Below are 14073 nucleotides of genomic sequence, written 5' to 3'. Positions count from 1 at the left end.
AAGTTTCTAGGTTCATTGTCGAACTCGGGATACTTAGCGTCGAACGATTTCCATTGCTTACCATCTGCCGGGTGTCTTAGCTTTCCATCATTGATTCTTCCTGTTTCATGCCAAGTTAACATTTTTGCATCATCGGGATTCGCATAAATCCTTATGACTCTTGGTATCAATGGAAAATACAACAACACCTTAGCCGGGATCCCTTCCTTATCCTTATAATGCCACTCCAAACATTTAGGGCAATTGGTTAAGTTTTGATATAATTTCTGATACAATATGCAATCATTTAGACATGCATGTATTTTCTCATATTTCATACCCACTCCTCTTATTAGTTTTTTCGCCTCATATGTCTTAACAGGTAGAACATTACCATCAGGAAGCAACTCCTTTATCAAGGCTAAAAAACTAGTGAAACACGTGTCACTCACCCCATTTGCCCCCTTGATATTATACACCTTCACCACACCCGACATTTTTGTGAACTTACAACCAGGATACAGAGGTGCTTCAGACTCACACAACTTCTCATACATGTTGTTAAGGTCATCCGAATTACTAGTGTCATCACCTACATCTTCAAAAGCAATGGACTCATCATCATTCTCTTCATTATCTATAGACCCAACATTCAACTTCTCTACTTCCAACTCTTTCAACTCAAAAAACTCGGCAAACTCAGGATCATCAGTTAGCCTTTCGTGTACCTCAACATCATCTTCTTCAGAGTTATTCTCTTCCTCTAATGATTCCCCATGAAAAATCCAAAGTGTATAGGATCGACTAAATCTCCACTTTTCTAGGTGTATTTTAACGTCCGGAAAAGCCATATAGCTAATATTACCACATCTTTCACAAGGACATGCAATACTAGAAGAACCTTTCAAATTGTTCGAAACGAATTCATAAAATTCAGCTAAACCATCCTTGTAGGTGCGGTCACTCATATTTGCATCAATCATCCAAGTTCGAGTCATTATTTTACATTCGTAATAATAGGCAACTAATTCAGAAAATACAATAATAGGCAAACAAATAAACGAAATTCAGGAAAGCAATTAAGTTAAATTATCAACAAATTAGATAATAACCCAAAAAATCCTATATCTATAAGCGTTGCTAAGAAACATATATATACCTGATTGATAAACACGATGACGGAGAGAAGACGTACGTGACAACAGTGACGGAGATGAAGACAGAGAGACGATCAGGGTGGAATGGAGGATGATATAGTAGCAGTATTAGCTTGTGTTTGTAGCGTATAGCAGAATAAAGCAATATGTTGTTCTTAAGATTTTCATAATATTAATAACAACGGTTACTGAGTCTACAACCGTTGTTAAAAAGTATTAAAAACGGGTTCTAATATAACCGTTGTGATTACTTTTCACTAATTTGGCGCCAAACCATTAACAACGGTTAAAATTTAACCGTTGTTATTAATTTTTTCATTAACAACGGTTTTTAAAGTATGACCCGTTGTTAAAACCAATAACAACGGTTAACAACACAGAACCGTTGTAATTAAGTTTGGTAAAATTCGCGGAATCAATTCTACAACGTGTTTTGATGATTTTCGTGAATAAGCGTTGTTAAAGGGCCGTTGTGGTTGCCTGTATTTGTAGTAGTGCTCCTTTGCTAAGCCTCTTCACATCTCTTAACCCCTGTAAATGATTACAAAGGTGAGAACCACAACCGGTATCCAGTACCCATGTCGTAGTGGAAGTATAATTTACATCAATAACATAAATTTCCTTCGGAATTTTACCTTTTGGAACGATGATTCCTTCCCTTATATTTCGCAAATATACGGGACAATTCCTAAGCCAATGTCCCATGCCGTAGCAATAATGGCACTCATCTTTAACTTGCTTGATGTTTTTCCCTTTCTTTCCCTTCTTCTTGAACCTTTTGCCTTTAGAAGCAAGAACTTGATTGCTTGAGCTCACACTAGTTTTGGCATCTTTCTCTTCCAAAGACGAATATCCTATTGATTTTATGAGGCGGTCTTCCTGAGACCGGCTCACAAGAGATCTTGTAGTAGTAAGAGGTTTAGAAGAAGTGATGAAGTTTATGTTTCCATCCGAACCTATCCCAAAAGAAAGTTCTCTAGTAGTGTAGAAATCATTGTTGAAGCAAACGTCGTCAAAAACATTGTGGCAAGACTCAATAGTTATCGGTGTAGTAGCGTTTGATGGATTCATTGTAATGAACTACAAGTATGGAGGAAAAGGAAATATTAACATTTGTCATTTTTTAATCATACTTGTAAATAATTTTAACAAGATATGAGCATTTATATAGTGACCTCTACCCAACAATTATAAATGATTCCAAGATCCAAATTCATATTAACTTAGGCATCGGTAAAGCCAAATACAACCCTTATCAATATAACGCGGAGGATTAACTCTTTAATCGATTCTACTTTTAGAACTCTTGGTCAATAAAATTACATTAATATTTATCTTTAGCCCGAAACACATCCGGCAACCGTCGAGAATACTTTCGTTGAGTTCAACCCAAATTTCGAATAAATGTGTCCATGATCCAAATTCAAATCAATTTTGGCATCGGTAAAGCCGAATACAACCCTCATCTTTATAAATTCGGTGGGTAGACATTTATCACCCACTTCCCCTACGTAGCAAGGTTTGTACCCCGGTAAAGCCGAGTGCACTCCCTCACGAAATAGGTTTTCATGGTTTCTATTTTTTGGTAAGGGTAAGTCTCAATTGTTTATTTTAGCGAGAGGTCATGTCAATTTATTATCTATCACGTTTTAAGTGAACTAAAGCGGTGAACTACGATAATTGTAATTGACACGGTCGATTAACTCGATTAAATGATAATGCATGTTTTAGTTATGGCGATTTAGCGATGCATACAACATATAAATAAAATGCAAAGCATAAATAAATTCCTAGTATGGCCTTCCTAGAATAGTAAATCTAATAAACTATTACAAATTCGGAAACCAACTCCTATGGTCCCTTGAACTTCGGTCTTGGCACGCATTTCAAGGCAATACTTTCTTTGATGGATCGCCTTCTCGAGTGGCACCGTCTTCAAGGAACTCCGAAATAAATAAATTACATAATAAATTACATAATTTCCTATTATACATTTGTAATTAAAAAAAATAAATCTATTAAATTACAAAACGGTGATACGAGATCACAATAAATTACAACCGAATCGATATTCCCATACCTTTCGGGTAATATCAATTAAAACTAAGGCCATACTAAGTAAAATTACATAATTCAAAAATTACATAAAATTAAATAATTACAATCATAAATAAAATGCAGCATTATAATATGTATGAACATGCCCAATTTTATGCTAAATCGCCTTTAAGGAGCCAATATAGTATATTAATCGGTTTTTACGGATTTGCGTGATTTAACCTTTTAAAATCACAATAATTACATAAAATTATATTTATGTACAAGTTAATTACCTAACCTTCTTAGGACTCAAAATTAGTCTCCACTAACATTTGACAATAATTAACCTAGATTTCTTAATATTGTTCATGAATGGACCTAAAATACAAAATTATTCCATAAACTTCAAATTAAATCATAAAAATTTCAAATAATTTCAAAATTTGAAATTTAAACTCACGAACATTTTGGAAAAATACCATGACACTCATAATTTTCAAAAAACTTAGGTTAAAAATTTTGAAAATTTATCGAGAAAAACAATGTTGCGGTTTATCGATTTTAATAATTATCTGAAATATATGATAAAATGCAACATGTGACGATTTTCTTTAGTCATGAAGTATGTTTTAGCATTTTTACTAATTAAAGTCACTATTTATGTGATTTTTCATCAAAAATTCATAAATCATGCATAAAGACTTCATTATAGCCATATATTTTACACACATCTTGTAAAATTGCATGTGAATACATACTAAATTTCCATGACCAGATTCGAAATATAACTCGAATTAACCTATTTTCCCATTTACATACGATTTTAACTTGAAAAATCCATATTTCGAGCATAACAACTCATTTTATTATGAAAATTTACAGACCATCAGTAGATAATATATGCGAAAACATATCCTAAAACCACTGAAAAAATCAAAGTTTAGCTTTTTTTAGTCCAAAAATGACATTTTTATCATAAAAATCACATTTTAATGCCATTATTATATAAAATGAACAATAAAATCCATAAATAAACCAAAATATCCTAAATACATTTTAGGACCAGAAACTTTAACATGCAAATAAATTTCGTGATATGTCATAATAAACACAAATTTATAAGTTTTGTTTGTTAATTAGATTAACTCGAAAAAACAATAAACCGATTTGCATGCAAACAACCTAAGGCTCTGATACCACTTGTTAGAAATATTAATCTCATTAATATACATATACATATATGTGAGAAATTATTTAGTCACAAAATAATTACAAATCTTATGCATGCAAACATAAATAGAAGTGGAGAAGAAATCATCAATCCTTACTATGATAGTTTCAGATTTTGGGCATAAGTAAGATCTCCTTCTTACTTGTTCTTGAGCTTCCTAATATTGGATGAACAAGGATTTAAGCTTAGAATCCCTCCCAAAGACTTATACCCAAGATGACCTCTTAATAGATTAATATTATTAGTACTAAAACAATATTAATCTTACTAAAATTGACCCAAAATATTTGTTTGTTCTCTTGTTTATTTAGCCAAGAGAAGGGAAAGATTTTGGAGATTTTTATTTCTCTAATATTTCATAAGATGTAGAGAGAATTAGTGATAATTTCTTACACTAGAAATTATCATATGAAGAAGTGAAATAATTAAGAAAAACTCTATGATTTTTCCTTTTGAAAAACCGGTGCGGAGGAGGTGTGGTGAGCCAATGCATGGTGCACATTTTCTTCCCAAGAAAGTAGGCTTGCATGGCTATAATTAGGTAGCTAATTATTTTGTTCTCCACTTAAAATAATTAACATAATTTTAAACCTAATACTCCCTTCATTTTTTTCGGCACTTATAAAATGGGAGGTCCATTTTATAGTTGTCATTTGTTAATTGTCACATGTTACAGGTCATGTGTAATTGTAATGTATTTTTATCATATTAAAAATCAACGCATTAATAAAATACGTCATATACAAAATCGACTTAGTAAATCAGAATTACTTGTACCAAAACGGTTTATCAATTATAAATCACAATGTCTTGTATTTATAATAAATTATTCATTCAGTTTCAATTGTTTCATAAACAATAATTTTATCTAAGTAATAAAATAATTTGATTACTTAGACCGTAACTTATTTAATCGAATTACAATAAGACATGTCAATTATACTCACAAAATCGTCCGTCAATTTTAAGCAATTTAATTAACCCGTATCGACATACGATTAATTAAATAATCAATTAAGAGTGTCACCCTTTAGGTATGACCTAAGGGGATCAACTGATCACCACCGTCGCACGACAGTAATGTCAAACTCTAGTCAGCCAATCATTACCGATATGTGTGGACCAGTTGACAGTAAAATATTACTTCCCACATTTATTCTTTAAATGAGATTTAAACATGTGATCATCATGATCAACAGTTATGATCGCATTATTGTCGGAGGACACATATTCCAACACTCCTTGCATGAGGACGTATTGGAAAGCTATTAAGTGTATAGTACGTTGTCCCCTCTTGTCCATATCCGGTGGATAGGTGCCAGTGAGTTTGAATTTCATGATTGCTTGGAACCAAGGTTACTCTGGGTTTTATTCTTCATCTGTGATTTGGTGCACATAAGCCGGTTCTGATCGTCGTTCGATGCATAAAGGCATTTCTACCATATTATCCGGCATATTAATCAAAGATGCAAGTTTTGCAAGAGCATCTGCAAATTGATTCTCTTCTCGATGTAGGTGTATGTAGGTTACTTGATCAAAGAATTGGGCAACTTGGTCTATTCTGGCTTGATACGGTGCTAGGCTTTCACTTCGAATTTTCTAAGATCCCGTAATTTGGTTAATGATCAAAGACGAATCTCCATGTACTCGAATATTTTGGATGCCTAAACCTAATGATGCCTGTAGTCCAATGAGGCAAGGTTCGTATTCTGCTGCGTTATTTGTCACCTCGAAGTCAAGTTTGACAGAGAGTGGTGTATGCTCGCCTTCAAGATAAATGAGCAACACTACTATTCCAAATCCTCTTAAGTTCGATGCTCCATCAAAGTAAAGGTCCTAGGAGTCTATATCGGTTTGGAGTATATCCTCATCCGGAAGCGACCAGGTGTCTATTGTTTGTGCATCATTGATGGGATTTTATGCGAAGAACTCGGCAACGGTGCGCACTTTTATAACTTTCAGAGGTACATACTTGAGATCGAACTCTGAGAGCATCAAAGTCCATCTTGCTAGGTGTCCATTGAGAACGGGTTTCTCGAAAAGGTATTTGACAGGATCCATTTTGGAGTATATTTTGACGGAGTAGCTAAGCATGTAATGGCGTAGCTTCTTTGTTGCCCACACAAGAGCGAGGCATGTCTTTTCGAGTGGTGTATATTTGCACTCGTATTCCAAGAACTTCTTACTAAGGTAGTAGATAAATCTTTCTTCCTTTCCTACGGTTTGGGCTATCATGGCGCCCATGGCTGTTTCAGTTACCGTGAGATATAAACCAAGAGGTTGATCTCGTTGGGGTGGCATGAGCACTGGTGGTGTGGCTAGTATCTCCTTGATTCGATCGAACGCCTTTTGGCAATCATCATCCCACATGATGTGATCTGTTTTCTTTATGTTTTTGAAGATAGGTTCACAGATCATGGTGAGTTTCGATATGAATCGACTTATATATTGCACTTTACCTAGGAATCCTCTAACTTCTTTCTCTGTTTGAGGTTGCGGCATTTCGATTAGAGCTTTGATTTTGGAAGGGTCTATTTCTATCCCTCGTTGGCTAACAACATACCCCAGGAGTTTGCCAGATGTTACTCCAAATGCGCATTTCTGAGGATTGAGCCTCAGGTTGTACTTTCGTAGTCTGGAGAAGAATTTGCGAAGGTTCGCAATGTGCCCCTCTCTATATTTGGACTTGACAATCATATCATCTACGTATACCTCAACTTCTTTATGCATCATGTCATGTAATAGTGTAGTTGCGCTGTGTTGATATGTAGCTCCGACATTGATTAAGCCAAACGGCATAACCGGGTAGAAATAGGTGCCCCATTGAGTGACGAAAGCGGTCTTGTGCATATCTTCTATGGCCATCTTGATTTGGTTATATCCCGCGTATCCATCCATGAAGGATAATAACGCGTGATCTGATGTGTTGTCTACCAATATGTCGATATGTGGTAGAGGGAAGTCGTCTTTGGGACTTGCTTTGTTCAAGTCTCTGAAATCAACACAAACACGGATTATCCCATCCTTTTTGGGTACAGGTACTTTGTTGGCTACCCAGTCTGAGTACTCGGAAACTTTGATGAACCCGGCTTTGAATTGCTTATCGACTTCTTCTTTGATCTTAAGTCCCCATTCTGTCCTCATTCGACGAAGCTTCTGTTTTACGAGTTTGAAACCTGGTTTAATTGGGATTCTGTGCTCTGCGATATCCCTGTCGATCTCTGGTGATGCGTGTCCTAAATATGATGTTTTACACCCCATTTTACACGCATTTCAGAGCTCATTTATGTAGTTTATGCTACTATTCTCCCTATTTTCGTCTATTTTCGTGTTTTTGTACATTATTGCAGAAATGTGAAGAATCCAGCGGAAATCAAGCTAAATCCGTCCCCGAATACCTTGCATTGCATTTGACGTGAAGTATTTACTCAAGAAACAAACTTGGTGCGCATATCGAGGCCCGAAAGACTAATTCACGAAGTTTTTGAAGCAAAGTACCAGCTACAATGGTCGACCAACCGATGCCTCTTGTCGACCGACCAGAGCACGACTTCCAGTAGCTACTGGTCAGCGTAGCTCAGTCGATCGACCGGTCACAGTGGTCGATCGACAAGGCCGTTAATTCTGACGTGAATTAATAGAACGAGATTTCCAAAGCCCATTGTAATTAGGTTTAGGAATAAGAGTTGCGTAATATTTCTATATAACGTAACCTTATTTTTCAGAAAAATCATCAAGTTCTTAAGATACAATTCGATAATCAATAGTTTAGTTTTGTTCTTTCATCAATAAAGTTTCTTTTTGCATTCGGTTTTGAACTTTCCTCTGCAATTCCTCTATACGGTATTTTCCTGTTCTAATATTCAGTTTATTTGCTTTCAATCATAGTATTGAATTGCTAGGTTAGAATTCCCAAAGCCAATTATTGTTTTATGTTAATTGTTCATTTAATTGATTTAAGTATGAATTCGAATGCTTTAATTGTTGATTTCATTGCCGTCATTATTTCTAGTATGAGTAGCTAAATACCCTGTGCTAGGATGTAGGGAATCTGTAGAAGTAGGCGGCATTAGAATAGTAGACCTGAAATCGCGCCATGGTCGACCGACCGGCCTACCTGGTCGATCGACCGGCCACGTGAGATTACCTTCGTTTTAATTAATTTAATTTCTATATTTGACGAATCGAGTGCACGCAACTAGTTGAATGCTTAGGAATTGACCGACCCAATAAGATCGAAAGATAGGGGAGGGAAATAGACTGCCTAATTAAGACGACTGAATTAATGAGATCAAGAGATAAGTTAATTTAGGCTTTTAAATCACTTTTCAGGACGAAAGTTAGCATTAGTGATATTAGGGACCCGTAGCGAGATCGAAAGATGTTACCTGTTAAGAAAGGACCGAGAGGACTTCTTATTCGCCCGTCTCACGTGTTTGTTTTAGACCTACCTAGTATACTGCCGCCGAAACTATAGTGAACCGACCATCTTAGTACCCTTTTAATATTTGTTTTCACCCACTTCTTTTATTAGCTCGTTTATTTTAGTTTTGTTGCCATTTGTATAGACCAACTCAAACACAAACCCCCACTCACTTGTTACCTTAGACGAGAATTAGACAACTATAAATTACATTCGCCTCTCTGTGGTTCGACCGTGACTGCCACTATCTATATTAGTAGTTTGGACTATAAATATTATTTTTGAAGCATACATCGACATGCATCAAATTTTGGCGCCGTTGTCGGGGAGGCAATTGTTTAAAATTTTTAGTTGTTTCTATTTTTAGTCTTTTCTCAGTTTAAGGGACATCTGTTCCTTAAACTATTCTCATATTCTACTTGTAGTTTCTTCTTATGCGCAGGTCATAGGGTGGTGAATTACTACCATTCAATCCCGAGATTGAGAAGACTTTGCGTGAGTTGAGAGGATCATCTAGATTATTACCGACAGAGGAAGAGCTGAGTACTCTGTCTAGTTACTACGAGAACGAGCTATTTGAGGAGGATCCACCTTCGTCACCTATTTCTACTTCATCAGCAGCGACTGTAACATCTCCAGACATGGCTGAATAAGCAAGTATAGCCAGTCACTCTGAGCCGACAGCTGAGAATCTCTATAAGGGATTCGCATTACCAGGGACGGATAGAAAATTCGAGCCAAAACCGTCTTATATCAACTTTGTTGAGAGGAACCAATTTGGGGGAGCTGCAAATTAAGATGCAGCCAAACATATGGAGACGTTCATTGACTACTGCTGTTCCATACCCCCACCAACCGGTGTGACCCAAGACCAGGTGAAGGAGACTATGTTCATATTCTCTCTTCGTGATGCTGCAAGGGAATGGTACCGAGACCTGGATCGAGCTGCTAACGGGATCACTGATTGGAATTCCCTGGCCTTAGCATTTTACAAGAAATATTTCTCTGCCTCGAAGACAAAAGCCATTAGAGCTCAGATCACGAGCTTTAAACAGGGTCCTGATGAGAATTTTTATGAGGCATGGGTCCGTTTCAAGAAGCTGGTGCGAACTATTCCGCACCATGGGTTTGAGAAATGGAGCCTATGCAATCAATTTTATAATGGGCTTTATGACGATCAGAGAGCTATCCTGGATGCGGCAGCTAATGGCAGATTCAAGGAGAATGTTGGAGAGACTAAGGGGTGGAAAATTATTGATGATTTGGCGACCCATAAAGCTGAGTATGGAAATTCCAGGGGAAATCAAAGGAGAGCTGCTGAATCCCCTTCTGTAGCTGCATTAGAGGCTCTTACGGCGAGATTTGATAAGTACGAGTTGGGAGGAGCTTCAAAAGGAGGGATCTATCATGTGAATGCTGTTTCAGACGGTCCTTTCGTCTGCAAGAGATGTGGTGGAGAAGGACATGTTTCAGACAACTGCAACAGTCCCTATGAGTCTTGTGCTGCTTTTAAAATTATAGGCAGACAAACACTTATTTTGAGCCGAATGTCCATCCGAACTTGAGGTGGAGTAGCCAAAATGTCCTAAATCCGACTCCACCTCCACAGCAGCAGCAACAACAGAATTATGTGCCCCCTCATAAGCAGCAGCAGCCATATCAAAAGCCTTCGTTTGTTCCTCAGCAGCAGCAGCAGTCCCATGCCTCCGATTTTGCCGAGTTGAAAAATTTGTTGCTGAAAGAGTCTCAAGCTAGAGAGGCCGGGATGAAAATGTTGGAGAGCCAAATCGCTCTATTGGCTAGCAAGAGTGCAACTCGAGCTTCGGGGCATTTACCGTCGCAGCCGGATCAAAAGGAGACCCTAAATGCTATCACTTTGAGGAGTGGATCCACCCTTGATGGGCCCGCTATGGTTGAGGATGTCACTGGAAAAGATGAGGCGGAACCAAGCACGAAGAAGGCGGTGACGAATAGTGGCAAGAAAAAGCCGTCTACCAGGTATATCAGTCGATCGACCGATACACCTGGTCGATCGACTGAAACGCGAAACAAAGCAGCTTCTGGTCATGTAGAAGTCAGTCGATCGACTGACCAACATGGTCGATCGACTAACAAAGCTGCTGATGCTGAGTCTTTTCGTCCTCCAATGCCAAATAACTTGAGGGATCACTTATTTCGGGGTACGACGACTCCGAAAATATTGAGGCAAGACCCAAATGCTGATGGGTCAGTCCCGGTTCCAAAGTATGACCCGATGACGATTAATGGTTCATTTTTGAGACGGTCTGAAGAAGGGTCAAGCTACAACAAGGAGAAGGTAGTGGATTTTCAGCCTAAATCCACCGATGCCGGTATGAGAGACTTAGAGGAGAGGGCTAAGTTACTTCTTACAGCCCCTTCTCCGGAAAGGCTGGTGCCAACCAAGGAACATGTATCGTTTAACAAATTCGAAAATGTTATTCGCAGCTTAAATGTGCAAGTTCCTTTTCTTGAATTAGTTAATCAAGTGGCTGCTTACATGAAATTTATGAAGAAACTTTTGTCTAAAAAGAAGTCACTTGAAACTGTGCAATCTGTCGCACTAACCGAGGATTCATGTTCTTATTTGACCCATACTACGCCTCACAAGCTAGAAGAACCAGGTAGCTTTTCAGTCCCATGTAGTATTGGCACCTTTTCTATTGAGAAGGCATTGTGTGACCTAGGAGCCAGTATTAGTGTCATGCCTTTGAGTCTTGCTAGGAAGTTGAAATTGACTAGATTTGCAGTTACCAACATGACAGTCTGGATGGCGATCGATCTCGGTCCGCCTATAGGAGTCTTAGAGGACATTCCCGTGCAAATAGGAAAGTTCTTTTTCCTAGTTGACTTCGTTGTACTAGATATGCCCGAGGATGCTCACATTCCTATCATATTGGGTAGACCATTTCTCGCACACTTGCTTTGGTGCGATTATAGATGTTGGCTCAGGGACATTGACTTTTAAGGTAGGGAAACACTCCATTGTCTTTGCCCAGACAGTTAAGAAGAAAGATCCTATGTGGCCAGTCACTTGTAATGTGGTTTCTGAAAAGAAATCCTATTTTGTGCTTCCTGATATGCCTGCCCCTATGACTATTCCTGTTGTAACACCCCCGCCCCAGATTGGGAGCAAATTGGAGGAAGATTCTTCTGTTTTGGATATTGCAGGAGCTGGTTTGGGGAAGGAAGAGCCGCATGTTGCTCCAGCTGTGAAGGAGCCAATCGTTCAAAGAGGCGGTTTAGGATGTCTTAGCTATGGCGCAGATGTGGAGCCTGATGAGGAGCCAGTCAAGGTGGCGGAGTCCGATTTGGATTTTGACGAGTTAGATGAAGTTATTGATTGGGGAGATGTTGAAGCTATTGATCCGTTGAGTTCTGTGGATGTTGGAGTTGAGAAGAGTGCAGCTGAGAAGATGAGCACTGTAGAGGCTACTTCTTGTAGCCAGAAGCCGAGCAAGTAGGCCATTCCATGGCCATTCTTGATCAACTATTAGTTGATTAAGACTTTACAAAAACATTCACTTTATTGCTTTCGTTAAACCTTTTATTTATTGTTTTTGTGTGCGCGAGACTTCGCATTTTAATAAGTTTGCTTAGAATTTTAAATACTTTAGACTGTTACTTTGGGTTTTGCGCAATTTTGGGCGCGTTATTATGTGTATTTGCAGGTTTATAGACCAGGTTGGCTCAATTTATTGAGCTAATTCGAAGAAAATCAGAACATACAGCAGGTTTTCCAGTCGATCGACTGCCTCCTATGGTCGACCGACTGAGCTGCGACTTCCAGGAGCTTCTGTTCATGTTCACTCTGGTCGATCGACTGGGTGATGTGGTCGATCGACCATGTTCATTCTTTTACTGTTTTTCGATCATTCCCCTGCTGTGTTTGGTCGATTTGCGGAAGTTGAGGGAGTCTTTTCTCCACTTTATTCTTCGACTCATTTCTGTTTTCTTCCGTTTCTTTATTTTACACATAATGTTGCGTTTCATAAATTGTTTTCTCGGATTTACGCGCGGTACTTTTGCTTCTTTTCAGGTACTTATTAGTAGCACTGCTGGCTACTGAAACCTCCTAGCTCACGCTGGTTTGGGGAGGTTTCCTTTTGCTGCGCTTAAAGTCTTGTGAGTTTCCGAGCTTAATTTCATGTCTTCTTTAGTTATTTATCGCAAAATCCCTTTTCCTTTTGCTTCTTTATACATGATTTTGCACAATGAGGACATTGTGTGATTTGGTTTGGGGAAGGGTTTTGCATTGCATTCATATGTTCTTGCATTCACGTTTAATTATTCTGTTAGCATTGTTATTTAATTCCTCTATATATACACAAAAATAAAAAAAAAATTAATTGAAAAATTTCAAAAATTCAAAAAAATGCACGTTTATTTTAGCATTTAGGTCGAGTCGGAACGGTAGTATTTTAATGATGACATTGCATTATCAGCTCTTTTATGCCTAAGCCTTGCTAATTGAAATGTTATTAGTAGAATCATATGCATAGTCTACGAGTTTTCGTTAAATTTCTTGCTGGACTTGAGACTTGACTTAGATTTTTGGTAAACTACATCATTTTCTGAGATTTAGAGCCTATAACTGGTGTCATCTGTGACCGGTTTATCTAGGATTGTGAGTAGTTACTCCTTATTAGACATGTTACATCAATTTGCATAAATATGAACTTAATCTGTTTAATACCTGTATGCATTCGGTTCGTGGTTAGTTGACACATGTGGAAGAGGTCACCCCTTTATTCATTTTGCCCATAAGCTCCACACTGCCAGAAATAGCCTTTTGTCCCAATAACTACATCCTACACTTAGCCTGCCCTTGTCAAGCTAGTAGTTTATGTTCTTGGGATTGTTACTTTGTTTTTGGTAGTTAATTCTCATTTTGAGATGTTGTTGAGAAAATGAAAAAAGGAAGGAAAGAAAGAAGAAAAAATAGAATTGAAACGAAAAAAAACAGAAGAAAAATGATTCGAAAATGAGAAAAGAGAAAATGAGTGATGTACTGTAGAGGGCGGTCGATCGACTTGCCACCCTGGTCGATCGACTGAAGCCCGAGAAAAGAAAAAATAAAATCACATGGTTGGAGTTTTGATTAGTTGGTGATTTTATTCCCATGCTTTATTATCATCATTTGGGGAATTACAATTATATCGAAGGTTGTGAGATTTGTGCTTGCTATTAGCACCGTTTCGATTAAAATTTTGAGCAAGAAGTTG

General features: G+C 37.8%; 1 non-coding gene across 1 annotated transcript; it reads right to left on the bottom strand.

The window, feature by feature from the left end:
- Positions 1-9851: 9851 nt before the first annotated feature.
- LOC141588875 (small nucleolar RNA R71) lies at positions 9852-9959 on the bottom strand. The gene has a single exon (XR_012519841.1). It is a non-coding gene; the product is annotated as a small nucleolar RNA R71 (small nucleolar RNA).
- Between the last annotated feature and the right edge of the window lie 4114 nt (positions 9960-14073).

This window comes from Silene latifolia, chromosome 6 (assembly GCF_048544455.1).
Source record: "Silene latifolia isolate original U9 population chromosome 6, ASM4854445v1, whole genome shotgun sequence".
In the NCBI taxonomy this organism is placed as follows: domain Eukaryota; kingdom Viridiplantae; phylum Streptophyta; class Magnoliopsida; order Caryophyllales; family Caryophyllaceae; genus Silene; species Silene latifolia.
This window is presented reverse-complemented; position numbering and strand designations above follow the sequence as displayed.